The 15,548-nt window shown below is 34.8% G+C and overlaps 1 long non-coding RNA gene across 1 annotated transcript; it reads right to left on the reverse strand.

The window, feature by feature from the left end:
- Window positions 1–548: 548 nt before the first annotated feature.
- On the reverse strand, window positions 549–15,491 carry LOC131145983 (uncharacterized). Its single transcript, XR_009134202.1, has 2 exons — window positions 15,428–15,491; window positions 549–757 (listed from the first exon to the last, which is right to left on the reverse strand). It is a non-coding gene; the product is annotated as an uncharacterized LOC131145983 (long non-coding RNA).
- Between the last annotated feature and the right edge of the window lie 57 nt (window positions 15,492–15,548).

Genomic DNA, 15,548 nt, shown 5'->3' on the forward strand with positions numbered 1-15,548 from the left:
CCTCTTAGGTTTTCAAAAAAGTAGTCGTTGGCTATGGTAAATGGTTGATCTACTTCTAAAGGCGATCGACGGATTTGTCTAAAGGCCATGTTTTTGGCCATTCTCTGAATTTTATTTGGTTTTTTTCATAAAGTTAATGAATCTAAACATACCTGGAGTGTATAGTTGAGTCTATGTATTAAATTTATGATATGGTTTCATGATTTTTTTTCCACAAAAAACTAAAAATTTATTTTAAAAAGTGTATTCAAGTGTTTCAAACCAAAATTCTTGAATGAATGGTCATAATGTGGCTTTTGGGCATTTTCCAGAGACTTTAAGTTTTCTAAACATAAGTTTTCAAGATGAGTTTGTGGTTCTCTCATATATATATATATATATATAACCCCCCAACTTTTTCAAAGCTTAAGGAAGAAAATGACATTTTTCAAATTAGTCATGTAATGACCTACTTAATTAATTGGGTTTTTTTTTTTATACTAGGGTATTTAACATGCTCTGATACCATACTGGATTGAACCCAATCATTAACCTAAGCAGTAAGAAGCGGAAATCAAATAAACATATTCATATATAATTATATACAATACCAGAGTGTTAAGAGGTTTCCCAAAATACACATATTTAACTGTTCTCCCAATATCCTCAACCGATGAGGGCTATACAAAAATACTCTCAAAATATACTCACTCTCTCTGGCAGGCAGTACTATGACTTCTCTATCTGCGAGATTGGTCTGCTCGCCCAACTAGCTCACCTGAAAAATAATTCAACATTGAGATGAGCCAAAGCTTAGTAAGACGAAATATGTTATTACTAGTGTATGGCAATTAAGCTATAATACTGAGAAAATCTATTACTATATAGTCATGTATCACTGAATCTGTAAAGCACAATACTAGAGATATAGTCTTCATCTTTTACATGTTGCTTAACATTTCTATACTTTAAGTTTCTATTTAAAATACTGCTAATATATGTATATATTTTCTGTTTCCTGTAAAGCTGTATAAACATAATAATAACTATCAACTTTCCCGTGGATAACTGTGTGTCATGATTTAACCCCTCATGACAAGGTTGTGCGGCCCGTAGGCGGGATTTATCCTAACTGACCAACTAGGAATAAATCACTATACTCCATAATCTAACCAGCCCTCCTCAACCCATATCTGATAGAGAGTCTGTCCACTAGTGGGCTTTAGGCGATCGACCTTTATACCACGTATTATCTGAATAGGTGATTGCACTCTATAAACTGTATATAGCTACGGTACCGTGCTTTGTAACTGTATGGTCCAAAAGGGTCTAATACTATATAATACATCTCTATATACACAACTATCTGTTTTACCATGATTCTGTAATAACTGTATAAACCAAGACGCTGTAGAAAACTGTATCTATATCTACTATGTTTCTGTAATAAACTGTAAAACTATATGTCATGGTACTGTAAACTGTATCTATATCAACTGTATAATCATGGTCTTCTGTAATTGCTGTAAAATACATTCACTATCTATATATTATGTAAAACACATCTCTGAAAATACTGTAAAGCATGTTTCTATACTATATCTATGTTCTCAAGTCACACAGTAATTTTAAAATATATTAATCACATTTGATAAACTGTATAAATCTTTGCTGTAAACAATACTTTGGTGGAACATTTATAATTTCATACTGAAAACATATTCATATAGCCTAGCATAGCATATTTCCCTTACGTGTTCCTGCTAAAAATCCTCTATTATAACAGGTCCAACACTCGCAGGGTTCTCCACTCAACACCTTGAAAACCATAAATCTTAGAAAAAAACATCAATATTTCTTGGCCTACATCATTTCCTACAACTGCGAGGAAGCCAAAAACTAAATAAAAGACCTTACCCTGGATTTGGGATGAATTCCAAGTCGATCCCACCGACGATCTGCCCTAACAAACTTGTAGAGAACTTCACCAAGAGCGTCGTGGTGGCTTCGGATCATCGATCCGGCGACTAGCGGGGCTGAAATCGAAGGAAGAAGGTGAAGGAGCCATAGAGGAGAGAGAAAGAGAGAGAGAGAGAGAGGGTTTCGGCTGAAATTCTGCGATAAAAATCAGTTTAGGGCTATTTATACTGCGGGATTCGTTGACGAGCCACGTCATCTCGTTGACGAGTCCTTAATAAAATTCGTCGACGAACCTTACCATTCGTCAACAAAATTCAAAGTAGCCCAAAATCCTCGCTCGGTATTTTCTTGTCGACGAAATGGGACCTCGTTGACGAGATCCCGAAGACCTTCGTCGACGAATCCCTATATTCATCAACAAAGCCTGGTAGTTTTCCCGAAATTTCGCGTTCGTCGACGAAGTCTACTACCTCCTTCTGGTACTGATTCCATTTCTCTCTTTTTATTATTTAAATACCATTATTTTTCGAGTCGTTACAAGTCATCTATGAAATGGCATAAAGGTGGAAGACTAAACTTGGTTTCAAGGCTCTGCTTTTGTAAGGGAGTTTGCTGAAAAATCTAATTTTTTTAAACAAAAATGAAAAATTTTCAATTAAGACTTTAAGTGTCTTTAAAGATTTCAAAAATCATCAAAATGATTTCTAAACGCAAATTTGAAAATGTGTTGATGAAATATAAATGATTTGATTCATTTCTAGAGGATATATAGGCAATATACTGTTGTGAAATGGATCGTATAATGAAGATGCACAGCGGAATAAACAACAAATTGGTATCAGAACGATTGTTGTTATGGCATCAGGATCGTCTTCTGCAAGATTTGACATTATCAAATTCGATGGAATCGGAAACTTCAATTTATGGTAGAGGAGAGTGAAAGATATTCTTGTGCAATAAGAAATGGCTAAGGCTCTACTTGATACTCAATCAGAAGGAATGGATGAGGCAACATGGTTAGATTTGAAAGCAAAGGCAGCGTTGACAATACGCTTGTGTTTGGCCAATGAAGTTATCTATCAAGTGATGGAGGAGGATTCTCCAACGGCTATCTGGCTAAAGTTAGAAAGTCGGTACATGTCTAAAACCCTTAATAACAAACTTTTTCTTAAGCAACATTTATATTGGCTTAAGGTGGTAGAAGGATCTAGTATAATCAAATCATAAGTGATCTTATGAGAGTTGATGTGAAGTTTGATGAGGATGATAAGGCTTTGATGTTGTTAAATTCTTTGCCCTCAACTCATACCTACGAAAATCTTGTAACCACTCTTACGTGGGGAAAAGAAACACTTGATTTGGAAGAGGTAACAAGTGCTTTGTTAAATTTTCATCAAAGGTTGAAAATATGTGATGAAGGGGAAGGACTTGTGGTAAATGGTTGTAATGAGTGAGGCAAAGGAAATTTTAAAAATGGGTCTAATCAAAAATCCTGGAATCAATCCAAGAAGTAGAAGGAAATTCGGTGTTATAAATGTGGTAAAAAAGGGCATGTGAAACCAGAGTATCCGGATTGGAAGAAGGGAAATGCTAATAAGCATGAGAGGATTTCCAAATCTGTGAATGTTATTTAAGAAGAGGATTCAGCGGATGGTGATGTTCTATCAGTTTCAGCGAAGTCAGATAATTTAACGGACTTTTGGATACTTGACTTGGCATGTTCTTATCACATGACTCCAAACAAGGAGTGGTTCAGCACTTACAGGTTAGTAAATTTTGGATCAGTTCTTATGGGTAATGATGCTTCTTGCAAAATCGTTGGCATAGGAAATGTAAAGATAAATGTTTGATGGTGCTGTAAGAACATTGTGTAATGTAAGACATATATCTGAGTTGAGAAAGAGTTTGATATCTCTTGGCACTTTGGATTGTAATGGCTTCAATTACAAGTCCAAAGGTGGAGTCTTGACGGTATGGAAAGGTAATCTGACTGTGATGAAAGGGCAAAATTTGGATAGAAATATTTACACGTTGCTGAGAACTACCGTTGTAGGTGGAGTTGCAATCGTGGACGCTGAATCAGATAAGACCGTCTTGTGGCATATTCGTCTTGGGTATATAAGAGAACATGCCATGAAAGAACTACACAAGAGAAAATTGTTGAAAGGTTTGAAAACGTGTCAGTTGGAATCTTGCAGATTTTGTGTTCTTGGAAAACAGAACAGGGCAAAATTCAATTCAGCTACTCACAAGACGAAAGGAATTCTTGATTATGTACATTCAAATGTTTGGGGCCTAGTTAAAGTTGCATCAAAGCGTGGGCATGTGTATTATATGAGTTTCATTGATGATTACTCACAGAAAGTCTAGGTTTACTTCATGCATCACAAATCTAGTACGTTTTCCAAGTTTAAGATTTGGAAGGTTGAAGTGGAAAACCTGACAAGGAGGAGAATCTAATACTTAAGGTCGGATAATGGGATCGAGTACGCTGATTCTCGATTTATGGAGTTTTGTGCGGAGCAGGGCATCAAGAGACATTTTACAGTTTGCCGGACACCTCAGCAAAATGGTGTGGAAGAACGGATGAATCGGACTCTTGCTGATAGGGCTCGGTGTCTCATATTGAATGCAGGGCTACCAAAGAACTTATGGGCTGAGGCAGTTAGTAAGGCTTGTTTTCTAGTTAACCAATCACCAAAGGCATCACTAGCGGGTAAAGTGGCAGATATAGTAGACTACTCTGAATTGAAGGTATTCGGGTGTCCAGCCTGTGTCCACGTGTCTAGTGAAGAGAGGTATAAGCTTGACCCAGAGTCTCGTCATTGCATCTTCTTGGGATATCCAGAGGGTGTGAAGGGGTATAAGTTGTGGGGCCTAGTGGCAAATAAGATGGTGATCAGTACAGATGTAGTCTTTTATGAGAAGGCTATGGTGAAACGTACTCAAGAGTTTGATGAACAGAAACAAAAGCCAGAAAGTTGGTGCAATAATGAACATATTGTGCAGGTGGAGTTGGAAGCTTAGGACAACGGAAATGATCATGGTCCTATGGTTGCAGGGATCTCTACCTTGGAAAGCCAGCAAGTCGACGATATTCCGTTAAGAAGATCCAGACGCACTATTCGGCCTCGACCAAGGTATGGGTTTGAAGAGTTAGTGTCTTATGCTTTTCTTACTATTTGCAACGATCCAACTACATTTCAAAAGGCAGTGCACAACCAGGAGAAAGATATATGGATGGGAGCAATGATTAAGGAAATGGAGTCACTGCATAAAAATCAAACTTTGGAGTTGGTGGAGCTTCCACATGGAAAAAGACTTATTGGGTGCAAATGAGTGTACAGGAAGAAAGAGGCAGTATCATAAAAGGAAGGTGAGAAGTTCAAGGCACGGTTGGTGGCAAAAGGATACTCATAGAAGAAGGGGATAGATTATGATGAGATCTTTTCTCCAGTGGTCCGACATACTTCTATCAGAGTTGTGTTGGGGTTGGTAGCTTATTACAATCTTCATTTAGAACAAATGGATGTGAAGACGGCGTTTCTTCATAGTGACTTGGAGGAACAAATTTACATGGTGCAGATGGAGGGATTCATTGAACCAGGAAAACGGTTGAAGAAATCTCTTTATAGGCTGAAACAGTCTCCAAGTCAATGGTATAAACGGTTTGATTCGTACATAATGAAGATTGGCTATAAATGTTATGAGTATGATTGCTGCGTATATGTGAATAAAGTTGATGATGGCTAATTTATTTTCTTGTTATTGTATGTCGATGATATGTTGATAGCTGCAAGAGATTTAACAGAGGTGAATCAGTTAAAGGACCTGTTACATAAGGAATTTGACATGAAGGATCTTCATTCAGCCAAGAAAATACTTTGGATGGAGATTCACTGAGGAAGGCCTGCAGGGAGATTATGGTTATCTCAGGGCGGTTATGTGTAGAAGGTGTTGGAGAGGTTTAGCATAGTAGATGCAACACCTGTGTGTACACCTCTAGAGAATCATTTCAAGTTATCTATTGCAGATTGCTTAAGTTCGGATGAGGAAATTCGGGACATATCAAAGGTCCCTTATGCTAATGATGTGGGGAGTTTAATGTATGTCATGGTATGTACAAGGTCATATTTGGCACATGTGGTGAGCAAGTTCCTTTCTAATCTAGGAAGGCAGCATTGGGAAGCCGTTAAAAGAATACTTAGATACTTGCTGGGTACATCAGGATATGGCATCATGTTCGGTAAGCAACGGGGTTGTCCTTCAGTTATGGGGTTTGTTGATGCAGATTAGGCTGAAGATATGGATTATAGAAGTTCTACAATGAGATATGTGTTTACCCTTGTAGGAGGACCGGTATGTTGGAGATCCATGGTACAGTCTCTAGTTGCATTGTCCACGACTGAAGTGGAATATATGGCAGTTGCCGAAGCTGCAAAGGAAGTCTTATAGCTTACTAGTTTAGTCAAAGAGATGGGGTTATAGTAAGATGGTGTGGTGTTGCATTGTGATAGTCAGAGTGTCATTTACTTGGCGAAGAATCAGGTATTATATGCTAGGACCAAGCACATTGATGTGAGGTTCCACAGAGTACGGGAATTGATTGCTTTAGGTGAACTTATGTTGGAGAAAGTTCACACATCTGATAATGCAGTAGATATTCTGACCAAATTAGTTACTTCAAAGAAGTTCAAGCATTGCTTGGACTTACTTCATGTCTCCAAGTAATAGAAGGGAGACATACCCAACAAAGTGTTTTTTAAGTTCAAAGTGAAGCAGCTCATGTTTTTTAAATTTTCCTAAGAGGCGTATAATCTCTAAGGTGGAGATTATTATTTGCCGCTCTTATACTTCTGTTTTGATAAGCAAAGAAGGAAGGAGGAAAACCATGAAGGGGGTAGCACAGTAGACTCGTCGACGAAGGGCCTATGCTCGTCAACAAGGGAATAGTAGAGGTTCGTTGACAAAGGATCTGAAGCTTGTCGACAAATAATTACAGAGCAGGAAATTTTTAGACTTTTGGCATCGTCGACGAGAGCCCTGCATCGTCGACGAAGGATCTTCTTGGTCTCATTGATGAAGCCCTGTGTACATCGACGAGAAGCGCCTGAGCTGCAGCAGTTTTTCTGAATTTTGAATTTTTGAACGTTGAGTGGTTAGGCAAACGGGGGGAAACCTCTGAGGAACTTCTATATATGTCATCTGGGCATATTTCGAGATTGAGAGTGATCATTATTGAAGTGTATTGTATACATTTTGATTTCCTTAGTGAAATTTGTGTGTCATTGCTTCTGTGGATGCAAGCTTTGCCGAACCTCATAAATCTTTGTGTTGATCTTGTTCTGATTGTGTGTGTTATTTACATTCACTTGTTGTTTATTCCACTAAGCATCTTCATTATTCGATCCATTTCACAACATATACAAACGTAAATTCAGACATACTAATCAAAAAACCAAAAAAAAAAAATGCTTCCTTCTCTCTTCTTCTTTAATTTTTTCTTTTGTGTATGAATGCATGTTAATTTTGGAAGTGCACAAAGTAAAGGGTCTTCATGAGGTTAAGTTCTCTATTCGGACCCTATGAAAGTTTTTTCAAGGAAAAAGGTTTAGGTTAAAGAGTTTTTTACAAAAAAAAAAAAAGGGGGGGGGGGGGTAGAAGGTTGTAGCAAGTGGTCAATCCCCTTTTGCAAGCGATCAATTTACCATTGTTGCAACATATCTTCCATGTTTTAAAATGAGCATTCTTTAGAAAATTATTTTTCAAAAAGGAGATATATACATACATTAAGTAAGTACGGTAATCATTTGTAGAATGAGTGTTATAGGGTATTAGCTCTTTGAATTCCATAAAAAAAATAAAAAATAAAAAAATAAAAATAAATTTTGAAAGAATTACCATTCCTATTCACAATGGTATACTCGAATCTAAATTTACTTTTAAAAAAGTTTTCTTTTATTTTGTCTTTTCAAAACTAAAAGAAAGTGACGACTCTTTTTTTTTTTTTAAGTAAGTTAGATAATCAATGGTTTGGTTATTAACACTTGCTTGGTTTTCAAGCAGTCACCAAGCTTGTTGGCAACCAAATGGGTCACCCGAGGTCCGTGTCAACAGTAAGCAATTGCGAAATCAATTATTTTGTTACACCTAATAAACTATAGAAGGTATGCATTGTCTCAAGAGAGCAACTTGATTTGTTGTTGATTCCAACCCTTTGTTTTATAGTTTTTAGTTTCATAAGAAACAACAATTTGAGATGATATAGGAGGCTTTATATTAATTGTATTGATAAATCATGAACACGTAGCTCAAAAATTACTCTACAATTTTCAAATTAATGACAGTTTATTTATGGCCGTACTCTAAAGAAGAATTTGAAATAATACCTTTTATGATTTAGAATTTTTGAACTCTCATAAAATTAATTTATTTTTATATACAATTTAATTTATTAGTTCCATTTATAATAACAAATCAATATTTGAGGTGATATATTTGAATTTATTGCTAAAACTATATATAATTTTTTAAAGAAAAATTTATTGATGAGTTTAATATGGACTATTTCCTACATTTGCACTATTTTCATCAATTTTTTGTGATTTTATTGTATGTAATTGACGACAAAAGGGTCGGGTGTCCTATTTGGTTATTAACAAGTTTGGTAAGTGTAGATAATCAAACCACAAATTATCTAACTTACCCATTTTATTTTAGAAAATAAAGTCACCACTTTATTTTGATTTTGAAAAGACAAAATAAAGGAAAACATTTCCAAAAGAGATATTTAGCTTGGGAGTACAATTATGAATAGGAAAGCTAAATTCTTTAATTTATTTTGGATGGAATTTGATGAACAAGCACCCTACAACACCCAATCCATAAATGATATTTTTTAAAAAAATCATGGAGAATGAGTTGCAACAATGGTTGGTTGATCATGTGTAGAGATTGACCCCTTGCAACAACCTCTCCCCTATTTTTTTATTTTACATAAAACTTTCCATACCCAGAACCCCTTTTGAAAAGGCTTTTGTAAAATTTATATAAAAGACTTAATTTCATGAAAACCCTGAAAATGTGGTGATAGTCTTGCACTCGAGGGAGGGGGTGAATAGTGTTTTTTGGCTAAGTGCATGTATTTTCAAAAACTACTATGATTTGATGCTAGTGTGCAAGTAAAGCACAAAGTGTCAAAGTATGAATGCTAAATGAGTTAATTGATGTAGCACAAGTGAACAATCACAAGTATTTAAAGTGTTAAAAATAAGCAATCAAGCACAATACAAACAATGTAAATAAATTAGAGAGAACAAAAGTAAAAAGGAATGTATCAGGATTTTTATAGTGGTTCGACAACTTGCCTACGTCTACTTGTGCTAAGATCCTTCTTCTTAACACCTTTGTTGACCTTATAGGTCATGTCCGATTTTGATTATGACAAATACTCATAATATCTAATGGGTATATGAGATTATGTGCAGGAACCTCAATCGTCAAGATCAAGATGCACGTAAAGTAAATAAAGCTTGAAGACCAATTTATATTTATGATTGTAATATATGTTTCTCCTGCGTAATTGGTCTGTAATAGTAAATTAGGGTCTTTGATTTGTAATAAGCACACACACATCACATGCATGGTCTAATACGTAAGCTCAAACCAAGAATAACTAAAAATGACCTTAAAAAGACCTTAGGGGTTACCCTTCGGTCGACCGACGCCATAATTTTTCGATATCTTCAAAAAGGCTTAGAAAAAGCCCTAGGACACTGATCATTACACTTGTATGTATTAGGCACTTGAATAGGGTGATTATGAATTAAAACAGGATCAAAATGCACACTTAATGCACTTTCGGTCAACCTAAACATACAGTTCATTCTACCCCTGGTCGACCGAATCTAGTCTGGGTCAACCGGTTGACCACAGTTCGGTCGACCGAGCCATGACAGTTCATTTAACCCTGGTCAATCGAAACCCCTTGAAGTCAACAGTCTGACTTCCTGGTCGACCGAGACCTTTTTGAACTACACCAACCTGGTCGACTGACCAGGTAGTTCATTTTCACCCTGGTCGACCGAACCGCACTATTTTGTAAAAATCGCCCTTTTTAGTTGACCAACCCTAAAGTTCAAAATTGGTCCGGTCGACAGAACCATATGAACTTCGGTCGATCAAAAGTCTTTTGGTCAACCGGGTCTCTCGGGTTACCCTGTATTTTTATCGTGATTAACTTATTTTTAACAAGGTTAAAAATTACTAAATGTCATTAAAACTTTTCTAATAATCCCGGCTATGTCCCCAACGATTATATTTCATGGGGTGTCTATAAATACCCCTTCATTTGGAAAAATTAAATAGATCATTAGCAAAACAAAGTGAAAAATCTCTCTCAAGTCAAAAACTCCCTATTGCTCATACTCTCACAAAAATCACTCAAACTTACCTTCTTCAAGTTTCCAAATCCTCTGTAAGTATCTTAAGTGTTTGTGCAACTAAGTTTGCTCTCTCATTGTTGTGTGATTAAATTGATTTTCTACGAGAGCTAAACCCAAGTACTCTTAGGGGGCTTTGCTCATAAACCTATCCTAAGAAGACTTGCCTAAGCTTTTGAGTATTGCATTTGTGTTGCTATATCTTAGGAAGCTTGTATTTGGTTTTTGGGTTGCAAAACATTTTCAAAACTTACTCAAATATCTTGTGTGATTTATATTTGACATACTTGTGAAAAGATATTTGTGTTTGTGATATTAATCTTTGTTGCAATATTTATTCACTCACATATCAATTGCTGAACACAAAGATTACATATCTTTTGCAAACCAAGTATATACCTAATTGACATACTTGAGACTTGCTTGACATCTTGTGTGAATACGTTTGATTGAATATCTTGAGAAACACAGATTGTTTGTTGGCACTCTCACGCACTCATTACACTGATAGAAAATATATTTGAGAGTTGAAATATTATACCACACTGAGCTTACGTATTAAATCATTTTGTGGTGTTTGTGATTGAGTGCATTAGGGTACATATCTGCCTTACACGAAGGCACAATCACTGTACCATTACTTGATTGTAAAATTTGAGTGTTTCCAAGCGTGGCCTGAGGGGGCGGTAATCCAGCCCGGTAAGAATTGTTGTAAAGGTTGAGGTCAACCCTGTGCTAATTGACCTGATCTGTTTAGGTGTCGCTCCACCCGTTTAAGTAAGCAAGTTATAGTGGTAATCCTTGTGTTTGTTAGCCAAGGCGGGGACGTAGGCAATTGGCCGAACTTCAATAACATTTCTGTGTGTCACCCTTACTTTACTATTTTCTGGTGCATGTGTGTTTGATTAAATTGCTTTATTTACTTTCTGGTAAAAATTTACATTATTTGCACTAGATTGACCATGGTGTTAGGAGATTGACCTAGGGCTTAAATTTTAAAAATACCAATTGACCCCCCCCCTCTCGGGATCACGGTAAAGCTAACAACCTTTTACTAATGAACCAGAATACAAAATCCCAACTAGAGGCTCCTTCGTAGTGGGCAAGCTCCACATTTCCCGCATAGCAGAACCAAACTTGGTTCACCCCGAACTTGAAAGCTCAACAACTCAAAACCCTCACTTGATTCCAACAAAGCTAGAAAGTTCAACTCTATGATCTTCTTACAATCTAGATGAGTACAAGACATAAAGGCCTCTTGATAGACTAGATATGAAAATACAAGTACAATAACTCTCCAAAACTCAAAAATGAAAATGATAAAGAACAAAGCTTGGAGAGATAATTGAGTCTAAAACTCAAATGAAACTTGAAAATTTGTGAGAGAATGAGAGTTCAAAGTATGTGATCCTTCTTTTTTGCTTGGATCACCTTGAAGACCTCCTTTTATAGGCAAAAACTTCTACTAGTCGTTGGAGCTCCATAATGACACACTTCAAGTCACTCCAACAACATGCACATGCTAAGAGAAAATCTAACAGCGCACATAGCTTAACTTGAAAATTTTAAAACAAAAATTACAATAGCTTAAATATTATACGAAAAATATCAAAATAAGTATAGTTTAAAACAAATTAAGTTTCAAATCATTTGGATATAAGTAGCATTAAATATAGTTCATTTACTAAAAAAAAAAATATAGTTCATTTACTACACATAGATCAGACAATGAAAATGACTGTTGTCAAATTCGGTTTAGTCAAGTTAAAAAATTTCCAACAGCTAGTACATGTATCCAAATATGGTGATTTATATGTCAAGCAATTCCTTTCTAAGTCTTTGCTTTATTTAAAAAAATAATCAAGTCAATTAGATATATTTATAGGGAGAAAAAAATAAAATACTAGAACATCTCAGAGTTCAAAAAGAAAATTATAATAGTATAAACAGTTTGTCTTTAATAAATTATTGTGTCCAATATACTAGTCCAAGACATACATATACTATGTTAACTTAAAGCTTCAAGAGTCTAGTTATGATAAAAATATTCATGTAATTTTAAAAGTCTCATACTGAGAGAAAACAAATTATAAGTGACATATATGTAACTTTTGCTATTTTGTTATCTTTATTTGCAAAACCAATCAAGTGACCTCAAATTGATGTGAAATTTTGCACACAAGTCATTTTATGTGAAAACTTAAAATCTGAAGCATTTGGTTAGGATTTTAAAAAAATGACAAAAATGCCCCTAGAAGTTTTTTTTTAGGAAAAAATCAAGTAAAGTTTAATGCAAATTGCAAAATTGTGAGAGCATGACTCTAAAACCTTACTTAGAAGAAGAAAGAAAAAAGGATTTGGTGTTTTTTTTTGGTTGGTATGGTTGAGTCAACCATTGTAGGTTAGGCGGTTGACCGCCTACAAAGGTCGATTGACCATCAACAATAGCCAATGACTACATTTTTTAACGTTAGGAGGGACGGTTGATCGCATTTGCAAGTGGTCGACTGTTTGCATGTCTTTTCTTGAAAAAAGTAATTCCGTGCACTTTTATGCTACTTTTTACAAATTCGAACTATGACTTCATTCTAAATGCATCTTAGATGACATATTCACTACAAGCATACATGTTTCATGCGAAAACCATGACCCACACAACTCATACCAACATACATAACTTTATACAAATATCAAAATAAAACTTGAAAACAACAAGAGCTAGGTGATATGACTGACCTTATATATAAATGCAACAATGGTATATCAAGTGAGAATTCACTCTTTAGTATGCAGACACTCCAAAGAACCCAAAAGTAAGAAGATAAAAAGATGTAATTCTCTTCACAAATTCCTAAAATGTAAGTATCTCTCTAACCCCAAGGATGCTCAAACTCTTTTTGTATTTCTCTTCTTTACCACCACTTGGTTGTGCAAAAAAATTCCCTTCAAATGGTTTATTTTTAGACCATTCAAAAATGGAGGGAAACAATTTTGAATTCAAAAATTCAAAGTCAAACTAAAATAACCTCTAACATACAACTACCAACAACCTTGGTCATTGCAAGACAAATAGTAATGACTAGGAGGACACTTAGCATGTTTAGACTCACCACCCACTCAAATGAAAATAATTCAAAAATTCAAATTCTTTACAAGGTTGGTCGATCGCAGAGGGTTGGTTGACCACGAGGAGGTGCCAAATTCCTTCGTAGATGCGTGAGGAAATAAGAAGGGAAAAGGGACCGATTGATTGTCATTAAGTGGTTGGTCAACTGCCTTGTGCAACACCCCCTTTGTTCTTTGATTTTCACTCAATTTTTCATATATTCAGTTGTATGTGATTATTTTTGGGTAAAAATGATTATTGCCACTAATTTGTAACTTTTAATTAAATAAATATTTATTTGAATAAATAAATTATAGTCTTAAGGTGGGGTGGTAATTTATCGAAATGTTCTTTCTATAATTTTGAATGAATTGAAGAATTTTGAGGAATTATGACATGAAAAATTTTACTAAGTCTTTTTTTTTTTTTTTTTTTGTTCTCTATTTCTTTTAATAAAAGGGGTTTATAAGAAAATGAGAAATATTTTTTTTTTTTTTTTTTGCATAAAGGATGTCAAATAATTTAAATAAATTGAAACTTATATTATAATTATTTATTTGACTTGAAAAAATTGTGATTTTTTATTTATTTATAGAGGCTATGAAAGACGTGGCAATGATCTAAGAGAAAGTGATATGAAACTCACATCTATGACAACTAAGGGTCACTTGGTTGGTCGAATATAAAATGATCCCATGCAATAATATTTTTTTGAATCTCATTCCCGAGAATAAGATGTTTACCTCAAAGAGGGTCATTTGGTTGATGGGATAAAAAAATGTTCCCATGTAATGACATTTTTGGGAATCTCATTCATTCCTGAGAATAAGATGTTTACCTCATGGAAATATTTTTGTTTGATTTACAGTTTGTCTCACAACTAAAAAATCGAATGGATCATGAATGTTTATATATATATATATATGATTAATCCCAAAATCCAATAGTCTTAAGCTTTTGGGTCAAATTAGTGTTCACCTATGTGTATCAAGTCCATCCATAAACTTCTTTGATGCTAATAAGTGGAATATAATTATATTTTATCACAAGAACATTATTGCCCAAAACTCGAAATAGTGAGCAATTTGATCCAAATGGTAAGACTCTTACCCGAATAAAATTCTTATGAAACTTAACCATGGAAAGAGATGAGAGAATAGTATATACCATATTTTATGAAAATTCTTTCATTTACGAGAATGTGATTATGACCACCACATTGGATTTTCATGCTTAAATAAACATGAGATTGAGATGTTGTATCAAAAATCTTGACAAATGCCATGAAATTAACATGCCCATAAAATTTGTAGGCCCAAATGTTAGCGTAATATTTTTTTTAATTGATAGATTTCTTGCCTACATGAATAGAAATGACATTGTGTTAAACTTTACTCAAATTCATTTTATTAAAGAAACTGCATAATTTTTTTTTTCCATCTACACAACAATGTTAATGCTACGTCACATTAACATTTTATTGTACACAAGCACACAAGCCATTCAAAATAATCACTTTGCAGATCATAAGTAGATCAAAATTTGTGTTAAAGAAATATTTTAAATCATTTTCCACCATTCTCAAATACTAGTACAAATAAAAATTTATATTATATGATCAAAGACTTGCCAAAATTAAATATTACTAATTTAATATATATTTTTTATTTTCCTCAATAATCAAACACACAGAAAGAATTAACTCCTTTCATTGAACCTGAGCCTTGAGCAGTTCTCCTGGCTCCTTTTAAGAGAGCCAGGGATCATAGGGAGGGAACATTTGGAGGTAGGAGTAAGGGCGGGGGGCTCAAAGGATAGTTTCCTGTGAGGGCACCATGGAGTCCTAAAACATCCTCCTTCAATTTTTTATTTCTTTCCCATAATATTATTCAAGTTCCAAGAAAAAACAACTCCTTAAATTTTTTTTTCTTTTCCATAATTCCAAACAAAGCCTAAAAGATCGCAATCAAAACGCACATACCTTTTTTCACCCCTACCTCGTCCCCTTTGTAATGACTACACTGCCAAATTGCCTCTGCCATACTGATTATGCAAAATGCGCCAAAGAAAAATAAAAGTGAGAACAGCACCACAAAAACCAC

This window comes from Malania oleifera, chromosome 13, assembly GCF_029873635.1.
Source record: "Malania oleifera isolate guangnan ecotype guangnan chromosome 13, ASM2987363v1, whole genome shotgun sequence".
NCBI lineage: Eukaryota > Viridiplantae > Streptophyta > Magnoliopsida > Santalales > Ximeniaceae > Malania > Malania oleifera.